A 13208-nucleotide genomic window follows, 5' to 3' on the forward strand; every position below is an offset into this window, starting at 1 on the left:
AAAGGGCTGTTTAGCAGAGGGGGAGGAAGGTGAACCTGGTGCCAGCTATTTTTGCACTGGCCAAGTCCTGCCATCAAAACTGCACAGGGGCTGTGCTAACTCTGCAGCAGCGTCAAGCTGAACTTCCAGATGTGCACTTCTACAAATCCCTGCTCCTTCCCTTCCCCTCCATTCACTTCTGGGACAAGTGCAGAAACCATCTCAGCTGGCCGGACATCGTCACGTGGAGGCTGTGATGGTTGTGACTACTCTGGAGACCTAATTCAGCAAGTGATCCAAGTTCAGTCATGGCCTCTCTGGATATAAATGGTATTTTTTAACATGAAAGCTGAGCTGGACCTGGCAGCTTTTAAAACCTGTAGATTTGGGGGGGGAAATAAAGCAAAAATATATTGAATGTAGTCTATATTACTTTTGCATCTGGTGGATGTTTCTTTTATTGTGTTTCCTTGGTAGGAATTTCTGTGGTGTGAAGGATTTCCCTGTGGGTGCAGAGTGGGCATGAAGGTCCTCTGGAGGTAATTAGGTCCAATCTCCATTCCTAGTGAGGCCACGTAGATGAAGCTGTTCTCTGATGATCCTTCCCTGAGAGATGGCCCATGGTGAAAGTAAAACCTTCATGTTTAGATTAGGAAAGCATTTCTTAAGCTTCTTGTGAGCACAGATTGACCTCTCCTGAATCATTTGTCTTCCCAAAATTCTTCCGAGTGCAGCAGTTCTGCCCAGACTAGGGAACAGCTTAAAATTCTGCTGATAGGAACAACTCAAATTCCTCCAAGGTGAGGGAGTGAGAATTGACCAGAGTTTACTTGTTTGATGTGTGAAGATCCTTTTCTTTGCCTTGGAAGAATTGCACTGCAGTGAGCAGTTACATGAGCTTGCATAAGTACTTGCAGCCAGTTCTCATGCCCATATCCTGCAAGAAATGAGCCGTGTCTAGTAAGTAAATCAATTAGGATTCTTTATCTTGTTTTTCACTATGTATCTCTTTTCCTTTCTAAAATTTGCCTGACTTTATGGTTCACACTTCTTACTTAAGAAGGAAAATATTTTTCTCTCTTACGTGTTTTAGACTCCTGGTGATTCTACATATGACTCCTTTTCATTGGAAAGGATACCCTGAACTGTCTTTGGCCTAGCACTGGATAAATATAAGAAAGAGACCTGCTGGATTAAACAGAGGCATTGCAAAACTAAGTTTTCTAGTGTTTTTGCTTTGTAATTTGTCTCCTGGTTGATACAGCAGAACTACCTCTAGCAGAACTTGTTCTCTCTTTAGCCTCTGTATTGATATTACTCTCAATAAGTGAGGAATCTATTTTTGTGAGCATCTTGTGACGACCGGCTCAAGTGACATAAGGCACTGAGCAGCTATTGAACAAATTCAGGCTAGATTCAGAATAGGAAATTAGAGAGTGAAGTCTTCACATCCAAATAGCAACAACAGATTCATCTGGACCAAATTTTTGTCCTTCAGCTTCTGCTTGGTGTGACAACTGCCCACTTAAAATAGCACTGAAATGAAAAAGAAAGGAAGCTGTGTCAGTACTTTCAGTCCCGCTGCGGAAGGTGTTGGTTCACCCCTAATGCATAATGCACAGCCTCTCCAAAATACACATCCCATCAGTTCCCAGGATCTGCAATGTTATAAAGCAACTTGGAAAAGAAAAGGGAGAATAACTTCTCCAAAGGCAGCTAGAGAGTGAAGTCTGAGAGAGCCCTGGATATAATTACCTGAGCTGGAGTCCAGCCAGGAGAATGCTGAGCTAAGGAACAGTAAAGTCCTGACTCTGCACAAGGGATCCAGACAAATTTAAAAGAAACTGCAATAACAGAAGTGGGATTTGAGCATCTGGGAAGACGTTTGAGAGAGTGAATGAATACAAACTAAGGCCTCTAGGGAGTCTGATAGGAAACAAAAGGAGCAAAATGAAATACGGTGTATAATGGTAATATATGTGGCAGTGTCTTACAGTCAGGGCTACCTGATAAAACTCTTTCTTTTGCATGATCTAAGAGATCTAACTTCTCTGTGTTCATTTACCTCTCTATACAAGCCAGACTACATGAACATGGATGGAAATGAGACACTGTTTTGTTCTTAAATAGTAATGAATAAGAACTGAGTCAGACCTGACAAATATGTTACATTTTTAACCAAGTACCAGGTTAATTAGCAACCATTAACGGAAAGTTTGTGCAGGAGGAAGGATTTCTCTCTGTTGGGCTGCTCCCCGGCTAAGGAGACCTGGTCTCTGGCCAGAAGTGTTTTACCTTTAATCCCCAATTTCTTAAAAGGTAGTTATTCTAACACTTGGCCACTGTTTCTTGGCAGGATTGTTATCATACAAACATTTCAATTTTCCTTCACTTTTTCCTCTTTTATAAACTTTCCTCTTCTACAAAGTTTTCACAGCTCCACAATCAGCATACCAATATACCTGAAAGAAGGAAGATAAGGGTCTGCAATGAACTGCCTTTCATTTTAAGATCCTATTCTTGGGGTGATGGTATTTGTTGGGAGCTTGAAGCATATCCAGGCAGCTCCCATTGCTCAGACCATGCCCAAAGCTTTTTGGTCCTTCCAAACTGTTCTCATTCGGGCTCTCCAAATGGTTTATAAAGTTTGTTAAAGAGATGTGGTTTAAAAAAGGAATGCAAATGCAAAACTGGAGAGCTGATGGATGCTAGCAGGGAAGGTGGTCCAGAAGGCAATGGTAAAAAAAGGAAAAAGAATAAAAATAAAAAAGGAAGGGCTGGAGGGAAGGTGGAACACGAGGAAATCCAAGTGGGATGTTGTCTGGAATCTGAAACTGTGCGTTCTTCCCGCTGGCAGGTTTTTTTTCTTACTTTACCTAAGCTGTTCCTTTTTTCACATTTCTTTTTCCCCCTGGCTCATTTGTTTTATGCCAGGAGGCTTATTTGTCTTTCCTGGCTTATTGGTAGTGCATCTGGATTTAGGCACCCTGATAAATCAGTTCCTCGGAAGACTGTGATCTAAAAATGAATGTTGAGTTGGATTTTGAGCTAATTTAAACTTATATGCATCTGATGATGTGAAGTTTAGCCATGTAAAATTCCACTGTTTGAGCAAATGCATAAACAACGAACATTATTCCCTTTCAGTGCGTCAGAAAAAGATACTGTCTGCTCCTTCCAAAAAGATTATTTTACATTTGAGACACGTACCTATAAATGTCAGTATTTTGCAGTTTTGAAAATCTAAGCATGGAAATGTATTATGTTAAGACATTCCACATGCTTCAAGAGTTTGTCTTCTACTAAGCACATTATTTTTGAGAAGAGCTAAACCTTTCATTAGTTTTAGCTGCCTGAATGTATTGGCTTAATTGTGTGTTTTATTTGCTCTATAATATCATGTGTGCTTACTGTGCTTCAGCAGACAAACATAAGCTGGGGTCAGAGTGCAAGCTCAGGCAACAGTCTACAGTTTTCAATATCCTGCAGGATTTGGGATTTCATTAGTAATTTTTGGTTTTATTTTATTATTAAACATGGAACGAGAGCACAATGGAACTGATTCATCTCAGTCACTGTACTTATATCACTGGCTTGGAATTGAAAAAATATATTTTAGTGTCAACTTTGCTTCTGATCTTAGGGAAAGCACTGATGGGAATTAGTTAGCTGCTGTGACTTTAAAAAAAGGCACATAATTAGAATTCAAATTTTAATCTTTCTGTCTTTGAAAGCGAAACAAAATCAGTAACAATCTAAAATCATGTCCCTTGCTACTTTTCACTTCAGTCAGAGGAAGCCTGATTCCCACTAATGCCAAGAACATTACTCCATGTTGATAGAGGAGCTATGGTGAATTTTGCTGCGGCAGTTACAGAAGTGGCTGCCTTGGCTTCGCACCTGCCGCTTTGCTGGAGGTTATTGCCACCCAGGCAACCCTGGGTGTAAAGACCGTGCCACACCTCGGTTTCCTCATGGAAAGCCTGATTGTATACTTACATTCACCTTAGCTAAGTCCACCTTAGACTGGATTTTTGACTGGGTTTTCCCTGATGTCTCTGCAGGGGTGGAAGCGAAGTCTTCCTGCTGCATCAGGTGGAAACCTCCTTCAGAAGGACAGGTTAGCTGAGGGTGGCGGCTCTTGATTGTGCCACAGCAATGCTCATCTGGCAGTCAGCTCATGGTGTACAACTGTGTATCAACAGCCATTAGAGAAAAAGAAAAAAAAAAAAAATAGGGACTTCAATGGCAAAATAAACAAAAATATACCTGTGTGGAAATAAGAGAAAGGCAAAATGCTTTAAGGTCCAAACAAGATACACGTGGTGAGTAAAATGACATCTTCATTTTCCAGCAGATATTTTTGTTGTCATGCACGAGGGCCAAGTGCCACCACACCAGAGGTGCTTAGGCCTTTGGTTATCTCTGAAGATAAGAAAATGACACTTGGAATGAAAGTGTGAGAACACTGTGGCCTCCTGGATCTACCACCTGCCATTAGAGAAGAGAGCTACCAGCAGCTTCCAGCATTTAGAGTGGCATCCAGGCATGCCAGTCCTAACTAACTGTTCTTGCTCTGTAGACTTACTGGAGACATGTGTGTACATCTAATTTCCTAATTAATTGTTCACGTAAGTCCTGACCAAAAGCAAAACACAATTGTCCAGCAAACTGTGCAATCGCTCTGGGAACTGCTGAGCTCCTGCCTTTTTGGTGTGCTGTTGAAAATCAAATTATATAGCTTGCGCAACAGAACTGTAATTAGGGTCAGTAGAAAACTGTGGGTAGGATAATATTGTGGATTCTGCAATTTTTTGTCATGTTGCTCAGGAATATGCCAGAAACCAATAGTTTTATTGCTTGACAGTGCATTAACACTGTCAGTGAAACATCCTCTGCTTCCTGATGTGGAACTGGCCCTTCTGTGAGCCTGTCGCCAAGGCTGGCCCCAATTTACAATAATTCACAACTGTGCTCCTCCTGGAGTTGATGGCAAAGCTCTTGTTAACTCCTGTAGGAGCTGGACAGGTCTAGGCCGGGAAAACAGGGATGGATAACGAAGATGATAGAGCAGAGCTGAGGAGAAAAGAAAGCAGGCTATGGTGTTTCATGATAATCTCCCCAGTTATCACTGGCTCTCATACTGATACCACCAGGAGGCTTTTTCATAAATTAAAATTACATTATAGCTAAAAGTTAATAAGTTCTTATTTTCCTGTTCTCCATCACACTCAGAAAATCTCTGCTTTAGGCTACTGCTGCTTTTACCTCTGGGCTCTTAAGCTCCTCCTTTTTCTCCTTGGATTTTCTTTTCCTAACCCCTCATCCTTCTTGCACATCTTTATTCCAGCTGTTTCCAGATCTTGCCTCTTGGGGGGCTCCATTCTCTCCACCTGCACCATCCCAATCCCCAAAATAATCAGCTGTGGGTAGGCTAACGACTGACTGTGATGTGTCATTGCTGGCCCTTTCAGCCAGGAGAATACACCTCTTGAGATCATTCTTTCAGGATGTCAGCAAATTCAGGCAAACGTTACAAGACTGATATCATAATTGGAAGGCTGCCTAGGATCAGATTTTTTTTAAAAAAAATTATTTTAACTCTTGTGACTATAGTGGTGGTCTGAAGATGTAATACAGGTTCAAATAATTATTAAGATAATGCAAGATCCAGGCTCAAGCTTCGTTCTTTGTGACAGGAGAGGTAAATAAAAATGAAGAAGAAAAAAAAAATAAATAAAAGAGCTAATTGTGAAAAAGAAGCGCTGAAACAGAAGAGGTGGAAAGGAAAAAGCAACGAAGAAATATAGAATGCTTTCATTTTTTGTTGAAAAAGTGTGAAAAAAATAATAAAAGCCCAAGAAGCAAAGAAAAAATAAAAGGAGGAAGAGTAGGAAGAACAGTGAGATAAGCTGGGGGTTGGTTGAATTCTATTTGAGCACTGCAGTGAAAAGTTCCAGCTATGGAATTACAGTCCAGGTTCTTAGATTGTGAAGTTGTCCATGAAGAGACTGGATCTTTGACTTAGGGACTACCACTACCCAAACACTTCCCAAGAATAAAAGGCTGAAGTAACTGTGGAGCACCAGAGGACTTGGAGGAATCTCTTCTCGAGGTGTAAGAAATAGACTGGATAAAAATGGAAATGCTCAGAGCAGATGAGCAGTGGTTGAGCCCCAATTGTTGTATTCCTGTACTTCCTGCTTTCTGCAGGCAGTGACATTACAAATTCCCATCACACTACTTTACGTGTGTGTGTGTATATATATACACAAACACATGCATATGGAAGAATTTCTTAGCTTTTTAAGGAAGGAAAGTTGATTCCCTTTCACATGTTACTACATTCAGTTCAATTTGTTTTATTGGAAGGAATTCCAGATCCAGAGATTGAAGCAGAGATTCACAGACAGCTCTCACCGTGCTGTAGTGTATCATCCCTGTGCAGGCTGCAAGGAGAAAAGGCGTCCATTTTTAAAAATAGATCTCAGTAGGAAAAAAAAAAAAAAAATGCAAGTCAGAAATTTTGGGTTCTGTTCTGGGTTCTGGGAGGAACCCATCTAGGCACAGTGTCTGAAGTGTTCAACTAGCTTTTCCTTCTTACACTCCCAATTTAGCCCTTTTAGCTTTACATCTCTTTGTCTCCATCGCTGTTTCTCAGTCTCCTTTCAGCTTCAGGTTTTAGTCCCCACCATTGCCATATTCCAGCTCCCAGGAGCTCCTTCTTCTAGTCCTCATCCTAAGCTCCCTTGCTTCCAAGCTCTATGGTACTCCAGGTAGCCCAAATGTCCTGTCACGGTGCTGCTCTCTGTGTATTTCCCCTCTGCTCTCTAGCACAGCACACAAGCTTAGTCCAGGCCTGCCCATTCTTTACTGAATGACAGAAAAGCAATTGTCAGAGGTTTGGTCAAACTGAGAGGCTTGTGAAAGGAGCAGCAAAAGTTGCCTCCTGGATATCAGCATTTGTGATCTGTCCCTCCTTCAGGGTAAGGATGGGCTAGGATTACTACAGGAAAGGATGTGAATGTTTTTAAGGCAATACAGTATCCTTCATTTTTGTTGGGGTTACATGGGCTAGAATTATCCCAAAGTATTGAAATGAGGTCAATGCCCAACTGTGTAACTTTCAGCTGTCATTGTTAGTACTTGCTAATGTTAGAATACTGTAATTCAGTGAGAAAACAGTGAATTAAATGGACAGTGTAAAAACCTCAGCTACAGGAAACCTTATCTTTATTATCCATAATGTCACAATCTTCTTTACAAAATAGCTACATCTGCTTTGAAAATTGCAGCCGAAGACCTCAGTTCACATTAAACACATTTACAGGCTTTCAGACTTCCTAGGATGGGGAAATTATCACCATGAAGGCAGAAATGGAGACACAGAGGCATCACAGGGTGGTTTCAGAGAGCCACAAGGGACAGGAGGGCAAAACAGATCCCACATTATCCTCAATTCCTCTTGTATCCTAAATATCATAATTCTCTCCCCATGGTGTCAATGGATGCAAGGAATTCGCAGTGACTGAGGCATAATGAATGCACTCTGGGTGTGCCAGGAAAGGCAGGAATCAGCGAGATGGCCTTGTGCTGTATGCCAGAGAGACACGAGCAGTTCCTTTCCCAAAGAAGTTCATTATCTAGGAAGCTGTTTGCTGTTGTATCAGTTATGCCAACAGTTCATTCACGGCAGGGCCCAACCTACTCAAAAAGCCTTATGACTTGCAGGATCACGGCTTGAGAAATGACGTTAAAAATTAAAGCGTGGAAGTTCTTTGCCGGCTTCACCATGCCAGCTTATTTATCATTTAGCACATGACCAGGGCTGTCGCTGATTTACATATGAAACATGAGAGGTTTTTCTCCTCAGATCCTGATGTCCCAAGGCTATGCATGTGTACATAAACCACATGTAAAAGAGAGGAGCTCTGTTTTCCAAGTGTGAGGAGGAAATCTTTCTACTGTGAGACATACGTCATCCCTTTGCCTTTGTTCCCAAACATGGTAAAGAGCAATAAAGCTGTTTGTGGACTGTAATGTGACGTCAAGTAAGAATGCACAGATCCCGTTTTTTAATGCCTGTATGTATATAACAATGTCAGCGTGGGCATCCAAAGAATGAATGGTTATGAAATACTGCACAGCAGCAATGTATAAAAGGTAAATGACGCACAGCAAAGGAATCTCCCTTCAAATCACATAGCACATGAAACCATTTTGGTCCGTGACAACTACACCGCTAGATTTTTTCCATGTTTATCCAAAGTAGCTTAGTAAGCATAACATGCATGCCATTCACTAAGTCTGTGCACCAAAATACAGAGTATGATGACCCCAAGCAATGTCTCCAGTACTTGTAAGCTTGTGAGAAAGGGGGACTGGCTGCTGCTACCTCTGTGAAGTATCTATTTCAATTAATTTTTGTGAGGGAAGTGACAAAAATAGCTCTCGTTCTACTACAGCTATTCAACTGTTATTTCGGTGGAATTACACCTGTGTAAATTTCTTGGAGGAAGGAGTTGTGCACATGTTCTGTGAGCTAATGAGACTTCAGAAAAGGTTGTTAAGAATGGCACAAGACATATCTATTATTTTTGACTCAGAACGAACCCATTTATCTTTTCTCTTGGCTGAAAAGGGCAATTTCAGGGTTTTTCTGGTGACTGAAAGAAGAAAGTAATGCTAGATGCAGGCTTCCTTCTGTCCCATATGTCTTAAGTGTACAAAGCTTTTTTTAGAGAATAGCTTCTTTCAGGGCAAACCAGTTCTTACTAAAAATAATTCTTATGAGATCAGATAAAATGAGAGGAATGTTGTTGGCAGATCCTGATGCCTTATTTACAAAAAAAAAAAAAAAAAAAAAAAAAAAGGAAAGAAAGAAAGAAAAAAAGGGCTAAATCAGCCTAATCAAAGCCTGTAATACAAGAGAGCTCAAGAGAGCTGAAGAACCTTTCCTGTTCCACAGGGCTCTGGTTGACAGCTCGAGAGCTATTTTGGTGGCTGTGGTCAGAAGATGCAAAGTGCCTGGACAGTCGTCTCCACCAGCCTGCCTTAACCCCTGGCAATGCCCCATGGAGCCGCAAATGGCCACATGCTGGGGCTTTGGAAAGGCACAAGGACAAGCTCCATGCCCAGCTGGAGGCCTGCAGACACGAAGCACAACAGCACCTCTCAGACGGGTCACACCTTCCGAGCTATGAGTCTGTTTAATGATGCTAAACATTCAGGTCTAGCTGTGACAGAGCTCTAAATACAGCAAGGACTGGCTACCTGGTGATTCTCCCTCCAACAGGTCTTGAGCTCACACCCGGTATGAAAGTATAACTTAGAAGGCTTTTTGGTGTTAGTGTTCTCTTGGCTTTGAACCTCACAGTTTTGTCTCCTTTTCGTTCGTACCAACGTCTTCTCTCAAGCCTTTAGTACTGAGTGCCAGACCCCTGCTAATTCCTGGTGTTGTGTATAATTTTCCATCTTTTTAACCCATTTTTGAGGCAGACAGCAAGCACCTGAGGCAGGGACTTGCGTCATCTATTTTAAAAAAATGCTCGGTAATTATTTATGATTCGTTTGTTGCAGCATTTGTGTACATTATTTAATAACAGATATGGACCGCAAGTGTTGAGCAGACAAAAAGAGTCATGTTGTCAGGCAGACTGAAAGTGATTTTTCAGACTTCATGTGTTGTCCGATACCTACATCAGTGGACAAATTTACTGCACATCTAAATTCAAATCAAGCCAAAACAAACCAGTTGCCTTTTCGTTGCGTAAATATTTGTTCGCACAAAGCATTGTGAATTAGCTATCCACAGTTACTTGAACTGCATCAAACAAGCTGACATGGAACTGTTTGGCCTGGTTTTACATCCAGATATCTTTACTCTTTGTTTAAGAGCAAAACAGAAAGGCCAGTGATGGGTCGGGGTCTCTTTTCTTCAAATAAAGCATTTCCTTATTAAGAATTCATTGGCCGAATGTGTTTAAAAAGTGTCCCTCAAACAGGTTAATTTTATTTTTGAACTGGGAGAAGAAAGCCAGGATCCAGTTGTTCATTTATAATTCAGCACTAAGCTAAAGAAACAAGAGCAGAAAATGCATAGTTGTAAATCACGCTTGCAGCCACAGAACAATATAATGCCGAGCAGCCATTTTAGGGTTTTGGTTGCTTTATACCCTTTCCACATAATGAAACCTGTTAAATGAAACCTTATGGGAATTGTTCCCAAGGTTTGTATCTTGTACATGAAATTCCAAGTACAAGAGTTTAATTTTGTGAAGTAAATGGTCTATATTCTGTAAAAATTAGTTCAAGGTACTCTTTTTTGGAAAGGCTTCTTGCTTTCTAGGTATAACAACAGTTTTATACTTTTACTAAAATGTAAACCCAATGTCTCTGGAAAAAAAAAAAAGATAAAAAAGATCAGTGGAATTATTTCTGTCAGAAGGAATAAAGGTGGCAACTGCAAATCCTGGTGTATTTTACTCAGAAGCATTCCTTGATAGTCTATAGCTAAATACATGGACTAGATCCTTCCTTCTCCTTTATTATGGAAGTCTCAGACAGAAATAAACTGTTGCTGTTTCACTCCAGTCTTCAAAGTGAAGCCCTAACAGTGGATGGAGTAGAAGCTCTACTCAGAAAATGTGTGTAATTCTAGCCCTCTGTTTTTTCTAATGCTTTTTGGATGAAATTATCACACTCTTTCTTCCCAAAATTTGCTTGTGGATAGATGTATTATTTTTCTCAGTGAGAAATAATCCAGGTGTCCAATCAATCCAAAGGTTGTGCATTCATTCTGTTTAAGTCAATTAGAATAGTGCAGATGTCTCTTCCATTTGATGATTTGCTTCCAGGGAAAGACTAGAGAATTAATTAGAATACACAATCTAATTGAACGGAAAATCATAAGATTTTGTTTCTAGGAAACAACTTGTGAGTACAGGGGATCTAAAGGTGTGCATTTATATCTGAGTAGAGAACATATCATCTCTAGCCTCTCCACCAAAGTTTGAGTCTGAGGTCAGTTTTCCGACTGCGAGTCTAATTTAGTTTCAGCTTAAGGTTCCCAACATCCAGAGACCTGGGTGGGGGCGTGGGGGGGAAACATGTGATTTTGGTTTCAGTTAATTTCAGATTTATTTCTGTTTATGAGATCAGTTTTCTCTTTCTAAAAGTGTTTTCATTTTGGCAGACTCCTCAAATGAAAGGCTTATTTCGGGACGTTTCCCGTTGAGTAACTGCTGCTGCTGCTGCTGCTGCTGAGAGGTAAAGGGAGACATACACAATGCTGAAGGGAACGTATGGTGGTGTCATGGCAATGACAGGCATGGAGCCAAAGGCTGCCATTATCTTTCCTTCCATCCCAGAGGAGCTAAACAGGCAGTGCAGAGGGAGAACACTCTATAGAGAATTAGCAGATCCATCCCTCCAGCCTTTTGGTGCTGCCAGTCAGGTATTCTGAACATGGACTATGTGTTTCATGTGGTCAGGGCTTCCAGCCCCTCCCTTTTCTTGCACAAAGATTCCCAGTAAACTTTGCAAATGGTCTATTTTTGATGAGTATGGGGGTTCATCATCATTTATTTCCACTGTGCTACAGACACCAGAAACCAATAAAACAGAATTCTGCACAATACTCCCATTTGGACAAACCCATTGTAAAGTGAAATAGCAGCAAAGAATCTGTCTTTTGAAGTGAATATTCAGCAATCTTGGCATTTTGATGGATTATGGAAGATCACTGTTTCCAACTAAGCATTCCTTTCTGTCTTTCCCTACAAATGACCACACTTCTGCAATTACTGCAGAGTTTCTATACCCTTCTGTCACAGCCATAATAATGAATTTAATATTAAACAAAAATTTTCTTTACATAATAACAGGAAAAGAGACAATGAAGATAAAATCCTGGATGCTTAAGATGAATTTTTTTCATTGCCTCGTGGATAAACAGGATTGCCTCTGCTGTTACAATGAAGTCCCCTGAATACGCTAGGACAAGCCTTTCCCTGGTCCCACTCCTTTGTGCAGTTGCTGTAAGAATGCAGTAGCTGGAGAGGAATCATTAAACAAGTGAGGTCAGCATCTCAGGAGAGTCTGTCTGCAGAACTTTGTAGGTAAAACCTCAGCTATGGAAAATTCTCAGCTTTTGAGGAAAACCTGTTGTGAAGGATTTAGCAAAGGTACACACAGCAGGATATAGGAAGAGAAACACATGTTTGGCTTCTTGAGAGAACTGACAGAAATCAGTAAGATGTCCAAAATGTCTAAGAATTTGAGGAAGAAATGCTTGTGAAGCTGAGCAATTTTGTGAATTGCAGCTGGCTTCACAGAATTCTTAGATGAGGAACAAAAAATGCAAGGCAGTCTCTTGTGTGCTTATTTAATGTAATTAATTAATGCATTTTGAACCACTTTTCTTTTGGTGCAAAGGGATCTTAATTATAGCATAAAATTCAGATGTAATTGATGTAAAAGATCTTCATGTAAATGAAAAGATGAGCTGCTGTGTTTGAAACTGAAGGGAAGAAGAAATGCCCTGTTGTAAGGTCACAGTTTATGTGGGTCAGAGTCTCAGCTGATTTGTGTTAAAGGTTAACCCACACAGAGCGAACATGCTCAGGTACTTGTGTAGCACATGAGCCAGCATTGCTGCCCTGAGTGAGGCTGTAATGCAGTGATAATGAGGGTCACTTGCTTATTTTTGTGACTTAAAAGATTCATTGCAAAAATTGCCTGAAAATGCTACAAATGAAGAGCTTTGTAGGTAAAGGTCATGGATTTAGCTGTGCTGCAGCAGAAGACCTTTCTGCAGCCTATACCAGGCTGACCTTCCCCAAAAAATCAACAGCTTTGGGCTTTCCTCAGTGATCTGAATGTAAGTGGAGGCAGGAGCACCTCTTTCTTAGTTAACATATGAATACAACCAGAATTTGTTTACTAGGGTGAAATTTCCTACATCTCTGTACGAGTCACAGAGCAGGATTCCAAAGCAGTGCTTTTAGTCCCATTTTGTTCAGGCTTGAAGGCATCACTCCTTGTGGCATGCTTTGATCTAACATGATCTGATTCATGCATGAAATCTCCCTGTAATTCCCTGGGCTAGTTCATCTTCTGAGCTTTACCAAACTCCTCCCCCTTCCCAAGCAAAGCCTGCAGCAGCTTCCAGCCTGCTCTGAGTTACCACTCAACCCAAAAGGACCATTATGAGGCAGGAACCCCTGTGC

The sequence above is a fragment of the Hirundo rustica genome, chromosome 3 (genome assembly GCF_015227805.2).
Source record: "Hirundo rustica isolate bHirRus1 chromosome 3, bHirRus1.pri.v3, whole genome shotgun sequence".
NCBI classification, from domain to species: Eukaryota; Metazoa; Chordata; class Aves; order Passeriformes; family Hirundinidae; genus Hirundo; species Hirundo rustica.